The 14,438-nt window shown below is 39.8% G+C and overlaps 1 long non-coding RNA gene across 1 annotated transcript; it reads right to left on the reverse strand.

Moving 5' to 3' along the window:
- Nucleotides 1-499: 499 nt before the first annotated feature.
- Nucleotides 500-14,352, reverse strand: LOC113918711. The gene is made up of 3 exons (XR_003518661.1): nucleotides 14,258-14,352; nucleotides 3,308-3,417; nucleotides 500-840 (listed from the first exon to the last, which is right to left on the reverse strand). It is a non-coding gene; the product is annotated as an uncharacterized LOC113918711 (long non-coding RNA).
- Nucleotides 14,353-14,438: the final 86 nt, after the last annotated feature.

The following is a 14,438-nucleotide window of genomic DNA, read 5'->3' on the forward strand; positions in this document are numbered from 1 at the left end:
AGTGCTGCAATAAATAGCTAATACCTCTCTTTGTATTTTTGCCAGGGTATCTTTGGAATAGATACCCAGAAGGGAAACTGCTGAGACAAAGGATAAATGTGTATGTAAATTTCTAGAAATTGCAGAAGCTCTGCTTTTAAATGCAATGTGTTTCTGGGGCGCCTGGGTGGCTCAGTCATTAAGCGTCTGGCTTCAGCTCAGGTCATGATCCCGGGGTCCTGGGATTGAGCCCCGCATCCGGCTCTCTGCTCGGTGGGAAGCCTGCTTCTCCCTCTCTCACTCCCCCTCTCGCTGTCTCTCTGTCAAATAAATAAATAAAATCTTTAAAAAAAAAAAATAAATAAATGCAATGTGTTTCTAGAAGTTGTTATCAAATGGATCCTGAAATAGATTCTGTTTTAGTTACCTATTTCTACATAACAAATAACCCCCACAGGTAGTGGCTTAAAACAACAGCTTTCATTATTTCTCATGATTGTGCAGTTTGGATGGGTCTCCTCAGGGATGGTTTATCTCTGCTCCATTTGGTTGACTGGGACAGCTTGGCTGGCGCTGGAGAATCCATGTGATTTCATTCACGTTTCGTGCCTCAGCCATAGTGAGTGGGACGGTTGGACACTGGCTGGGCTTCTCTCTCTCTCCATGTCTCACATTATCCAGAATCCCAGAATTCCAAGCTTCTTAAGCATGGTGTCTAAATCCCAAGATGGTAAAACTGGAAATTGCAAGGTCTCTTGAGGTGTTGGCCCAGACTCATATGACATTACTTCTGCAATCTCCAGGCCAAAACAAGTCTCATGGCCAACCAGATTCAAAGGGAAGGGAGATAAACCCCATATCCTGTTGGAGGAACAATATGCATATATAGAGATGAAAGCCATCGTTAATGGCCATCTTTCAGGCAATCTACCCCAGATCCCAACTGCATATGTGCATTACATAAACCAAAAACGCATGCCCTATTCTTACCTACTTCAGCATCAGCAGAATCTGTGGAAAGAGTCCATTAAAGGTGGTGAGAAGTGAAACACCTCTTTATGCTGCAGTGTTAAGTGTGGGTGATGGTAAAGCTCAAGGGGACCCAAAGGCGAGATAACATCTATCAAAGAAAAGGGAGGAGGTCTTGCCTTGAGGTGCCTGATCACCTGTCTAGAACATAAATCTGTCAATAGCAATTGTATTCATTCATTCTGTTTGTGTTTATTCAAGAACATCGTTCCAGGTTCAAAGAATACAATGATGAACATCACAAACAAGGTCCTAGTTCTTGGAGTACTTAACTTTCTAGGTGGGGAAATGCAGAACAGGGTAAGGGATAGAAAGATAGATATATAAGAGAATATCCTGCCCTTGAAGGAGTTACAGTGTACAGTAGTTGAAAGTGGGGATGATATGCAATCGTGACCTGGCTAGAACCAAACAGAGATAATGGAAAGACAAATACAACTTAGTGTAAGTGGAGGGAAACAAACACAGAGTATCTGCTCTGCATAAATAGCTACATTACTAGCAGGAATGACTGCAGAGGTACAGACAATTCTGAGGAAAGGAGGGGTTCGGAGGAAACTGGAGGAAAGGAGGTATCACTGTGGCGTGGGGAGGTCAGGGAACACTGCATAATGGGAGGGAGGCATGGTGGGGAACAGAGCCCTCTTCTTTGTATCTGATGACACACTGGCAAGTCCCAGGGGTTGCTGTGTGATTAAAGGTTCTCACCAAGATGGCTTCCCTCCAAGACTGCCTCCTACTACTTGCTAAGAGAAAGGCAAAATGGGGTTTTAAAACTGATTGATCTGGTAGGTAATGCAGTTCTATATAAAATATCATATTTGTTCAAAGGCCAAAACTGGAGCCTGTGACAGATGTTCAAGGCGTAGTCCTCGGCTGTCAGATCTGCATGTTCTCCCTTGGTGATCTCACTCAGCTACGTGGCTTTACATAGTATCTAAATGCCAATGACTCACAAAAGGATATCTTCAGCTCTGACATCTTGCCATACTCACATATCAACCCTTTAATCTACATACTCATTTGGAAGTCTGATAAGCTTCACATGGCCAAAATGGAATGCTTGATTTTTCCCTGGAAAAACTCTGCTCCTCCCCCAGTTTCCTATCAGTTAGTGGCACCACCAGGACCAAGTTACTTAAGCCAAAACACCGGAGTCTGTTTTGACTTCTCTCTTTCTAACACTCCACATCCAACCCATCCCCCTGTCCTGCGGTTCTATCTTCAGAATGTATCTCAAAGTCAGCTATCCTAAGCCTCTTCTCTGACACCAAGCCACCATCACATCTCATGTCCTAACCCATCTCTTGCCTACTCTCATGCTCCCCTCAGTCTATTACCCACACAGATGCCAGAGCAAACTTTTAAAAGTAAAAGTAAGGTCATATAATATCTCTGATTAAAACCCTCCAATGGCTTACCACAGCAAGTAAATTAAAATTCAAACTCCTAGCCTTGGCTTACAAGGCCCTATTTATTCTAGCCCTGACTCTTGCTTCAGCCTCACCTTCTGTTACACTGTCCCACCCTTATAGCTCTCCAGCCACAATGGCCTTCTTTATATTTCTTAAACATGCTGAACTTGTGGCTTTCTTGGGAACTTTACATTGCTCTTTCCCTGCCCTCTTCTCTGCATGGCTGAAAACGCTTCATTTTTTAGGTCTCAGTTCAGATGGTGCCTCCTTAGAGATACCTCTCCCATTTAAAGGAACCCACAGTTAAAATTCACTAATCAAGGCACAGAGGGCACAGTGATGAATAATAAACAAAATACTAGCTCTTGTGAAACTTACGTTCTAAATGGAGAGAATGCAAAACATGGTAAGGGATATATTGTTACCCTGTTTTATATTCTCCGTAGCATTGATCATACTCTGAAAAATATCTTATTCATCTTCCTGTTTATGTCCATCCCTACTGTCCATTCAGTATACATTAGCAAAGGGAGATAGGACAGGGCACTTAACTGTCTTGGCTCTCCACAGTATTTCCAGCTCTTATGAAGGTGCTTACCATATAGTGGATCTCAACAAATATTTGTTAACTGTATGACTGAATGTATTTGCATATATTAAAAATTATAGAAGTAACATTATAAAGGATGAATTTGTTATAGAGGAAAAACTGTTTATATCCCCTTTATTCCAATTATATCCTTCTAAATCTTGACTTCCAATCCCATCCCAACATTATGCTGATGTCAAGGGTTATTGGACCCATTCATTACATTTGCCACCAGGGAAATGCATGTCAGCCTAATTACTCCAGAGTGACATACATTTCCTAGAGGGCAACATACCTCTTTGCTTCCTGTAAAAATGTGTTCTTTCAGGGCTGTGTTAAATACTGGTGCTCCAGTTATGGTTTCTGATAGTCCTTTCTTTGTTCTTTAACATACACAATCATGACCTAGCCAGAACCAAATAGAGATAATGAAAAGACAAACACAACTTTGTGTAAGTGAAGGGAAACAAACACAGATTAGGGCATCTACTCTGTACCCTGTAAGATCTAACACAAACAACAATGAACCTGACTTAATAGTCTGATGCTGAACAAATTATATAGTCATTCATGGTTCAATTTCCTCTTTCTGTAACATCTGGATAATAGTGCTTATTCTTCCTAACTTCCTTGTGAAATGTACATTGTTTTATATCATAGAATTATGGAATATTAGGCCCTCAGGTATCTTGAGAATCATCTAATCAATAACCAAATGTGGAAACTGAAGCCTGGTGAGAGTAAGTGATTTACCTAAGCTCACAGCTAACTATTGGCATGGCTGGAACTAGAACTCAGATCTTCTGACTCTTAGACCAGTGTGTTTTTGGCCTTACCATACTGCAATGTCTGCTGTTTAACTTTTCATGGGTGTCTATATTATCTTCAAGTTAGCTTATACAATTCTTTAGGATCATGATAACTTGTTTCTCTCACAGTGCTTACTTGGTCATATGTATAAATATCTATTTAAAAAAGGAATAGTCTGTCCATAGTACCTGCCACCCCTCCCTGTCATAATCATCTGTAATTTTCTAGTTGCTTCCCCTCATTCATTGAAAATTTTAGCACCTGGCTCGCTGTCATTCTTTCCATGTGACTCCAGTTATTCTTGGTGATTTCACAAGCTCATAAATGAACTATATGACACTCTGACCACTTAGTTTACTGAACTCCTCACCTCTAATGAGACTTTTCTCTACCCCACCTCAGCTATCCATTCTCATGCTCAGATATTGTAACTCTAAATCTTGATTTTTTAAGCATTCCATTGTTTGACTACCGCCTCTCGTCTTCTAGTTCACTTATTATAATACCCTGACTCCAACCATTCTTCAACCCCATCGGGAACTCTGATCCTTTAGCTCTATCCATGTTTCACAGTTCTTCGTCTCCTCATTCTCTTTCTTCTTCATCCTAGAATCCTGGGTCCATCACTGTAATCAGTCCTTTGTGTACATCCACAACTCCATTGCCACTTTCTTTCTCCATCACTTGCCTGGAAAAACTCCAATCCTGCTTCAAGTCAACTCTCTACCCATCTTGTCCCTACACCCAAGCAGTGGAACAAACCTGGTTAAAACAGTCATAACTTGTGCTATATAAACTTAGAATTATAAATTAGAGGAGGGCCCTCAGCAGTGCCCAGTAATTCCTCATTTCCTTAGTTAATCCTCTCTCATTCTTCTAGACTTTATGTTTATTTAAATCCTGCACTTTCAATGTCCAGTCCTCACTCTTACCTGATACTCTCACCCACTGATACACTGGGGAAAAAAAATAAAATTAAGCAAAAGAGAGAGACTGGCTCTTTTCCTTTTTCTTTTTTATCTTCCCTACTTCCCCAACATCCACGCCCTAAAACAAAGTGTCCATGCTATTAAGGCTAAACTCTCTGTTGAGAGATAGTTCTCCATGTATCTCTCCCATTTGTTTTGATTCAGACCTTCTTATCAAGGATATTTGTAGAGTGAATTGCCTTGGAAGATAGAGATAGTGTCTTCCTTTGGAGCAAACAATAGGGATGCTTACTGTCCACTATAATAAAAATAATTTCTTTCTCTGGAGCAAAGGACAAGCATGTTTACTGCCCAGTGTAAAAGATAAGTGTTCACTAAACTCAGATTTCCTTACTTGTAATGCAACACTCCATGTCCAGGCATTACCTGGCCCTCTTCCTACATTGCTTTGTGGGAATTGAGGTTCAGGAAATTGATGCAACAAAACTCTGATCTCTGGCTACTGTGAGAAATGAAATCCTTTGTCTCTGACCCAGGAGTCTCATGTTTTCTGCCTGCATTCATAAAATTATGACAGGCTAACTTGTTAGCATGCAAGTTGGATAAAATCTCAGACATTTCAGTTCTTGAAACTTTCTACTTCTGAATTGCTTCTCATTTCCTCTTGCCTTTTTAAGGACTTTGCTCCTACAGGTATCTGCTCTCTCTTTTGCATTGTCAATTTTTCCCTTTCGACTGTATCACTCCCCAGCCTGTACACGTGATGTAATATCTACCACCTTAAAAGACAAAAACAGCTCCCCTTAGGCTTCTCATTTCTCTTCATCTCCTGCTCCATTTCTCTGCTGCCTTTTAAAATAAGACTCCTTGAGAAAGTTGTCTTTATTCCTTTTCTCCACCTCTTCACTTTTCATTCCCTTCTAACTCATTCCAATATTATATCATTTTTCTGAAACCCTTCCGAAAGTTGTCAGCAACCTCCATGTGGTTTAATCCAATGGTCCTAAAAAATCCAATTTCTCTTTTTATTGGACTTAGCAGCAAACAACCAGTTGACCACTCTCTCTTTCTTGAAATACATTCTCGGTTTCTGGTTTTTCTTATTCCACTCACTATATCCTTTGCTGGCTCTTCCTACTCTACAGAAAAGATTATGTGGGTTTGTCCTTTATTCCATTAATATAATACATTAATTGATTTTCAGATGTTAAACTAACTTTGCATTCCTGGAATAAATCCAACTTGGGAATGATATATTATTCTTTTTTTTTTTAAGTTGCTTAATTCAATTTGGTATTATTTTGTTAAGGATTTTTGCATCTTTGTTCACAAGGGATACTGTTCTGCAGTCTTGTGATGTCTTTGTCTGGCTTTGGTATCAGGGTAGTACTGGCCTCATAAAATAAGCTGGGAAGTGTTCTTTTTCTCAAAGAATTTTTTAAGGATTGGTCTTATTTCTTCTTTAAACATTTGCTAGAATTCACCAGGGACACCATCTGGGCCTGGCTTTTGTTAGTGAGATTTTATTATTTTATTTTACTTTTTTTAAGATTTTATTTATTTGTCAGAGAGACAGAGAGAGAGAGCATGCAAGCACAAGTAGGGGGAGTGGCAGAGGGAGAAGCAGGCTCCCCACTGAGCAGGGAGACCGATGTGGGACTCGATCCCAGGACCCTGGATCATGACCCAAGGCGAAGGCAGATACTCAACTGACTGAGCCACCCAGGTGTCCCTGTTAGTGAGATTTTAAATTGCTCTCTCTCTCTCTGTGTGTGTCAAATAAATAAAAATCTTTAAGAAAAAAATAAATTACTAATTCAATATCTTTACCTGTCAAAGGTTTATGCAGATATTTTGTTTCTTCTTGAGTCAGTTTTGATTATTTGTGTTCTTCTAGAAATTATTCCATTTTATCTAAGTTGTTTAATTTATTGGCATTCAGCTGTTGATAATATTCCCTTATAATCCTTTTAATTCCTGTAGAGTTGGTAGTGATATCCTTTTTTTCATGATTTTAGTAATTAGTGTCTTTTCTCTTATTTTCTTGGTCAGTCTAGGTAAATGCTTATCAATTTTATTGATCCTTTCAAAGAATCAACTTTTAAAAAAGTTTTCTCTATTGTTTTTCTGCTATAATATCTATTAATTCATTCCTTCTGCTTGCTTTGTGTTTAGCTTGCTTTTTGATTTCTAGTTTCTTATTGTGGAATCTTAGGTTTTTGATTTTTCAAAATCTTCTTATGTAGGCATCTAAAGTTATACATTTCTAAGCACTGCTTTTTTATTTATTTTTTTTAAGAGAGAGAGAGCACATGTACATGTGTGCAAGTGGGGGGAGGGGCAGAGGGAGAGAATCTTCATGAAGACTCCCCACAGAGTGTGGAGCCCCACTTGGGCTTGATCCCACAGTCCATGATATAAGGACTCCAGTGGAAACCAGGAGTCAGTTGCGCAACTGACTGAGCCACCCAGCCACCTGTAAGCACTGCTTTAGATGCATGCCATGAATTTTGATTAATTTCCCTTGTGATTTCTTCTTTGACTCATCGGTTATTCAGAAATATGTTGCTTGATTTCCAACTATTTGGTGTTTTCTCAGGTATCTTTCTGTTACAGATCTCTAATTCCATTGTGGTCACAGGACATATTTGTGTAATTTTAATATTCAATCTTCTGTATTTTATTGGGACTTGTTTTGGGCTATATTATATGGTTTATCCTGGAGAATGTTCCATATGCACTTGAAAAGAAATGTGTATTCTACAGTTTTTGGGTGGAGTGTTTTATAAATATTAGTTAAGACAAGTTGGTTGATGTTCTTAAAGTCTTCTATAGCTGTTCTATCAACTATTGAAAGTGGGATATTGACATTCTATTATATCGTCTGGTTCTCCTTTCATTTTTGCCAGTTTTTTGTGTCATACGTTTTTGGGAGTTGGTTCTTTGATGTATACATAACTATTATATCTTCTAGATGTGTTGACCACTTATCAAAAATGTTTCCAGTAATATGTCTTAAAGTTTGTCTGATATTAACATAGCCACTCTAGGCCTCTTATTATTACTGTTAACATGCTGTACCTTTTCCATTCTTTGCTTTCCATCTACTCATATCTTTGAACTCAGGTATGTCTTTTGTAGGCCAGTGACACAGAGTTGGGTCTTGCTGTTTTATTCTGTCTGATAGTATCTGCCTTTTGAGTAGCATGTTTTGTCCAATCATACTTAATGAACTTATTGATATACTCAGAATTTCTTTTTGCTAGTTTGCTAGTTCTTTTCTATATGTCTCATATCTTTTTTTTTTTTTTAGAGAGAGAGAGAGAGAGACCGCGAGCATGCACGAGTGGGGGAAGGAGGGGCAGAGGGAGTGGGGGGAGGGGAGAATCTTAAGCAGGCTCCACACCCAGTGCAGAGCCCAACTTGGGGTTCCATCTCATGACCTGAGCTCAACCAACTGAGCCACCCAGATGCCCTGATGTGTTTCATATCTTTTTTAATCCAGTGAAGTAATGGAATTATGAAGCACTGATATATTTGGAAACAACTTAAACAATTTCTCACTAAACAAAATATGCAGAGTATAGAAAAATAGAAGAAACGACTCATACTTCTGTCATTCAACCACAACTTTACTTAATATTGTAGTATTTTTTTTCCAGTCTTTTAAACTTTTTTTCTATTCAGATTTTTGCTTTTTTGTTCACATAGTTTATATCACATTATGCATACAATTGTATATCTTTAGCTCATGCAGTCTATTATATGCATTTCCTATGTAGTTCAGCCACAGAGCAGCCATCACCAACAGAGAGATATTTGAAGCAGTTAAGCAGAGATCCCTTTGGAAGAGCTTTTGACCAAATGAAATGGTTCTGAATGGCCTTACTGAAATAACCACACTTGTCAAAAACTGGATATGTCAGAGGGTTGGTTTGGAAGACAAGGTATCTGAGAAGCACCAAGCACCTGGTGCATCAGGAGTCTTGGTTATACACTTGGTTTTTAGCTTCCTACTTTGTGACACAAAACAAAGACATTTTCTCCTGTACACTTGGTAAAATTCACCTGTAAAATGGCTGGACTAAGTTTCTTGGAGGAATGGTATCTATTTTTTACTATTGATTATGGATTGTTATGTGTGTGTACATATAATCTCACATGATATTAAGCTTATTGATTCTTTGGTATTCTAACCTTTTATCTACTTGTCTATTAGTTTTTGATGATGCATTTGTCAATTTCTCTATGTGGTTCCATCAAACTTTGCTCTATTTCGTTAAGTGCACATAGGTTCATGATTGTATCACAACTGTAGGTCATCCTGGTGGATAGTTCCTTTTATAATTACTGCATGTCACCTCTTTATCTCTAACACTCCTTCTTTTTTTTTTTTTAAAGATTTCATTTACTTATTTGAGAAAGAGAGAATGAGAGACAGAGAGCACGAGAGGGAAGAGGGTCAGAGGGAGAAGCAGACTACCCGCTGAGCAGGGTGCCCGACGTGGGACTCGATCCTGGGACTCCAGGATCATGACCCGAGCCGAGGGCAGTCGCTTAACCGACTGAGCCACCCAGGCGCCCTCTATCACTCCTTCTTGTTTAAAATTGTTATGTTGGATATTAATGTTATTAGATGAACCATTTTTTGGTTAGTATTTTCTTGGTAGTTTTTTTTTTTTAAATTGTCTTTCTCCAAATGTTTTGATGATATATTCTAACTGTATAGTTGCAAATAGCACATGGTTTGGTTTCTTTAAAAACCCAACCTAATTGTGTTTTTTGTGTCATTTTTTAATGATATAAACCATTTATATTTATTGTGATTAATAACACTTGGACTTCTCTCTAGAATCTTGTTTCCTATTTATACTTTTAATTTGCTTTTCTTTTTCTTCTTTTTGCCTGCTAATACAGTAACTAAGTTTTCTTTAGGTCATTTTTTCCCTCTATCAATTTGGAAGTTAGGCATTCTATTTCTCTAATTTTGATGAGTACCCTTCAATGTTTAATATGTATATCAGTAACAAACTGTCATTTTCAAGGCTGCCATAATCTTTTAAATAGCCCTTCTATATTTAGGATAATTCCCTGGTTATAAATCTCACTTTCCCAGTATAAAATTCAGAACTCAGATTTCCTGCCTCCATTGCAACCAGGATGCAGGCCTATGACATAGACTCTGCTAACCAGAAGCACCTGTGGAAATGTGAAGACTATGAGAATACAAGCTCTGCACACACCTTCCATTTTCCTGGTGCAGGTAAAGATAGAGGCATCCAGTCTGTAAAGGTGGCAGTGGTTGCAAGATCAAAGTTCTGACACAGAATTGGCTGATAGCTGGAACAGATGAAGAAAAGCTGAGCTCATGGCATCTGGGGCTTGATGGGAATAGCAGCAGTTTCTTTATCATGTCAGTTCTGTTGCATGGTTTAGGGCAATTTTTCTGGCACCTGAACTCAAGCTTGCTTGTTTGTTCATTTATTTAGCATACCCAATGGCCCTGGAGCTGCTGAATGTCAATTTAAGAAATTCTTGCTTGGAGTCTGTTATTTGCAAGAAGGAATTTTAACCAATATAATAACTTGGAAAGTCTAAACTTAGGTATATTTCACTCCTTCTGAGTAAAAGAAATCAAGTCTTTAATTCAGAACTCCCTTCTATCATTTACCATATTTTTAAGGGTTAATATTTTATTTTATGTTTAAGAGAGGGAGGGAGAGAGAGAGAGAGAGAGAGAGGAGGGGCAGAGGGAGAGAATCTTAAGCAGGCTTCATGCCCAATGTGGAGCCTGATGCAGAGCTCAGTCTCACCACCCTGAGATTGTGACCTGAACCAAAATCAAGAGTTGGATGCTCAACTGACTGAGTCACCCAGGTGCCCCATTAGGGGCTAATATTTTAATTTCACCTGGTTTTAAACTCCCAAAATATAGTATGTAAAAAATATACTGATTTAGATTAGCTGAGATATTTGCTAATTTATTTGTTTATTCTTCCTTCTCCCATCTCACTTATTCCTTTTGGGTTCAGCTTTTTTCTTATTGGAGCAAATTCTTTAGTATGTCTTTCAATGAACACCTGTGAGTATTAAATTTAAAAATGTTGTTTATTTTGTTCTTCCTCCTGAAAGATAGTTCAGCTAGGTATAGAATTCTAGTTTTTCTGTTATGAACTCTCAATACTTTGAAGATATTTTCCATTGTCTTCTGTCACCTATTGTTGCTTATAAATCTGCTGACAGGTCATTCCTGTCAAAAAGACTGTCATTCCTTTTAGGATACTTTGATTTTTCTCAGTGGTAACTTTTAACATTTTCCTATTGCATTTGGTACTCTGTAATTTCACTACTATGTACAGGTGTCAGTTTTAAAAATTTATTCTGCTTGAGCCTCAGCGTTTTCCTTTGATTTGATAACTCATGTTTTTCTTCAGGTCTGAAAAATTCTCACATATTATTTCTTTGGATATTGCCTCTCTTTCATACTCTATTTTCTCTTCTCTAGAAACTCTTTAAGATGTACAATGGGTCTTCTGTTTCTATCCTCCAGGTTTTTGAACTTATATTTGCTGCTTTAGCAGTTTATTATATGCATTTTCCATGTATCTCAGTCTCTTCTTAAAAATCGTTTTTATAATATAAAGATTATCTGGCTCAAAAGTGATCAATGGTGTATTTCCTACCACATTAGTTACTCTCCTGGCTTTCAAGGCTCTCATGCATCCAGGCCCTGACATTAGTTAGTTAGGTAACTATGGGCACACTTCTCTGGGTCCCAGTTTCCCAACACAAAGAGATTACTGAGATTATTAAAAAACTTAAATGAGGTGAAGCATTTAAGGTGCCAAGTGCCCAACACATAGCAGCATACTAAATAAAATTTAGTGTGGTTGCCTAGCTCATAGCAATTTCCCCAGTGATCACATCTGTATGACATCTTTCCTCCTACCATTTTAGACATGAATTCTGAATGGAAGCTGGATTGGGTATGCTAAATGGAAGTTCTAAGACCTTGCTTCTTTGGTTGTAATGACTGGCCAAGGCATGGTCAGATGAGTCTAACCCAACTGATTAGTCATTCCCTGAGACTTAAAATTTGGTTTCCTTTATGACAGCAGAGTACTTAAAATATAAGTAGAGCTGCTGGCTGTAGTAAGAGAGAATGAAAATGACATTTAGAAAAGGTGGGAGGGGGAGGTGGAGGGGGATGGGTGGGAGAGAGATTACAGACACCATTCAAGTTCCTGGTCTCATTAGCTCTGATGATATGGGACTCTTCAACACTATAGATTCCTTTAATATTTGAATATTTTATAATAGGGAGGAATAACCTTATAAGAAAAATTCTGAGAGATTTTATCAGAATTTGAATATGAATCTTATTTCATTTTACTGCTCAATTATATAGGTTTTTTATTCCAGAATGATTGTTATCCCCTCTCCAGCTATGGAAATGTAGCTGTAATAACATTACATTTGAATGGTCCTTCAGAGTTCCCACAGCCTTTCATGTCATTATCTTATTTGATTGTGTGAAATGAGTGGGCCAGGTAATGTTGAGCTTAGTTTTTACAAATCATGAAATTAAGACCCAAGTTACATGTTGTTCAGGATGGAGAAGGGTGAGAACTGAGCTAGGTATTAAGCATTCCCTACCAGGAGAGCTCAGAGCTTAATATTTGCAAGGTTGTCAGAGACGGTGCATTATAAAATATTTTCATTAATTATTGTTAATTAGGATTTTCAGAAGAGCCCTGAAAAGTTTCATTAGCTCAATCATAAAACCTATTAAAATGCACTCAAGTCCACAATTTAAATTCATTCTCTCAAATACACTTGTGTTTTCTCCAAAAGTTAATCTTTGCCATGTTCTGAATCAAGTTCCTGTTGTGACTTTAACCTTGAGAAGATATTATTGGGGGTGGAGTGGGGGAGAAGGGGGTATATTAATTCCTAGCTAGACATCCAGTGCTTAACAGGGTCATGTACAAATGAGGGTAAATTCCTGCACCCCTTGACTAAGATAGAACTCTATGTTGGATATAGCACATGGCTAATTATTTACAAAGGTGAGTGGTAATCACAAAGTACTCAAGCAATATTATCACAACACCTTTGTTTTGGAGAACTCAAATGCTTTCACAACTGAACTCATTCAACCTCACTGAATCGACAAGGAGAGGCTAGATGACAAATATCTGCTGAAGCTGAAGTAAAGTGGAGTGAGGTACTGAAGATAACGCAAAGCAAGAATAGTTTAGCTTCCTTTTTAGCCTCAGCATGATTGTACCTGTTATGAGAATCTTTCCATTTCAAGTAGAAACATAATTTATGATGAGGACTGTTAATTTTAGATAAGAAATTGTTTCTATGGAATCAAGGCATTGATATGTCAAAGAATATTGGAAGGATACTATTAATCAGCAGTGTTTTTCATTTTGCACTGATATTTTCATTTTTTTATGGGGCTAAAAGATAAGCTTTTTGTTTTAAGCACAGCATTGTAATAAACTGACAGTCCTGGCATAGATCCCCTTTTCTCCTGACTATTAGACTCAAATCGATCCTCTAAATAAAGTCTGTCCCAAGAGATACAATTGATGTAGGGAAAAGGGGACTTTTTTAAACCGAGCCTGACGTCACACATTTGTGCTCTAACCATCTGTACCTTTTATTAACCAGGGGCTGGAGCCGCCCAGGCGGACAGACACGGGCGCACAACAGCCTTCTCCCACACAAGCCTGGAATGGTAACAGTGTGTGGCTGCCTTAGAAAGAAAAGCCGTTTCAGAACTGTGGGGTGGCATGGGGGTGTGTGTGGCAGGGTGAGGGAATCATTTTTCTTCTTCTCCATCCAAGGATGCTATTTATTGGAAATCCAGCACATCTTTTATTTTTTAAATTGATTTCTCTAGAGTGGGAGGCAAAACCCTTCAGATGCGAAAGAAGAAAGGGGAAAAAAATGCAAGTCGGGCAGGAGGATTTTGGAGAATCGCAGCCTTGCTTCGGATTGGGACTACAGGCAGAGAAAGACTCCGGCGTCCACAACCTGTTTGGCTGCAAAGATGCCGCCGTTCCGCCCCGAGTGCAGCTTCGCGCCTCTCCCCTCCCCCGCCCCCCGGTCCCCCGGCCTGGTTGCTGCCCCCGGGACGGCAGCAAGCCCCCACGCGTCACCTCTCACACCCCGCGGTGACTAGTCCAACCAAGTCCCGAGGGGCGTGTGCTGGGGAGGAGCGCTCATTCTCCCTTGACGCGCGAGACCCGGCCAGTTCACGCTCCCCCATGGCCCCCTCCTTCTAGCCTTGCCCACAGTCCCCGGGAGGGCAGCAGCCTCCCGGTGACCGCCTCTTCCCCCTACTCCCTCGGCTCCTTCATCCTTCCCAAGCCCAGGGGCGCATTCTCACTCTCCCTCCACGTGCGCGTCGGGTTCGCCCCTCTCCCCTCACCGCTGCCAGGAAAGCAGCAGCCCCCAGGTGCCCACCTCTCACGCCCCTTCCGGCCCCTCACCCAGTTGCTTCATCTTCCTCTAGCTTTGGGGAGAGTCCCCACTCCACCTCCACGTGCGAACCCAGGGCCGTTACCCCGCTTCCAGATGCCCCCCACCTCCAGCCCGGGCTCCGCCCACCGCGCCCCGGGCGCGCGCCCAGGACTACCTGGCCACCCCTCCCCCTGCTCGGCTCCGCTGCCC

Source organism: Zalophus californianus, chromosome 1 (genome assembly GCF_009762305.2).
Source record: "Zalophus californianus isolate mZalCal1 chromosome 1, mZalCal1.pri.v2, whole genome shotgun sequence".
Classification (NCBI taxonomy): Eukaryota; Metazoa; Chordata; class Mammalia; order Carnivora; family Otariidae; genus Zalophus; species Zalophus californianus.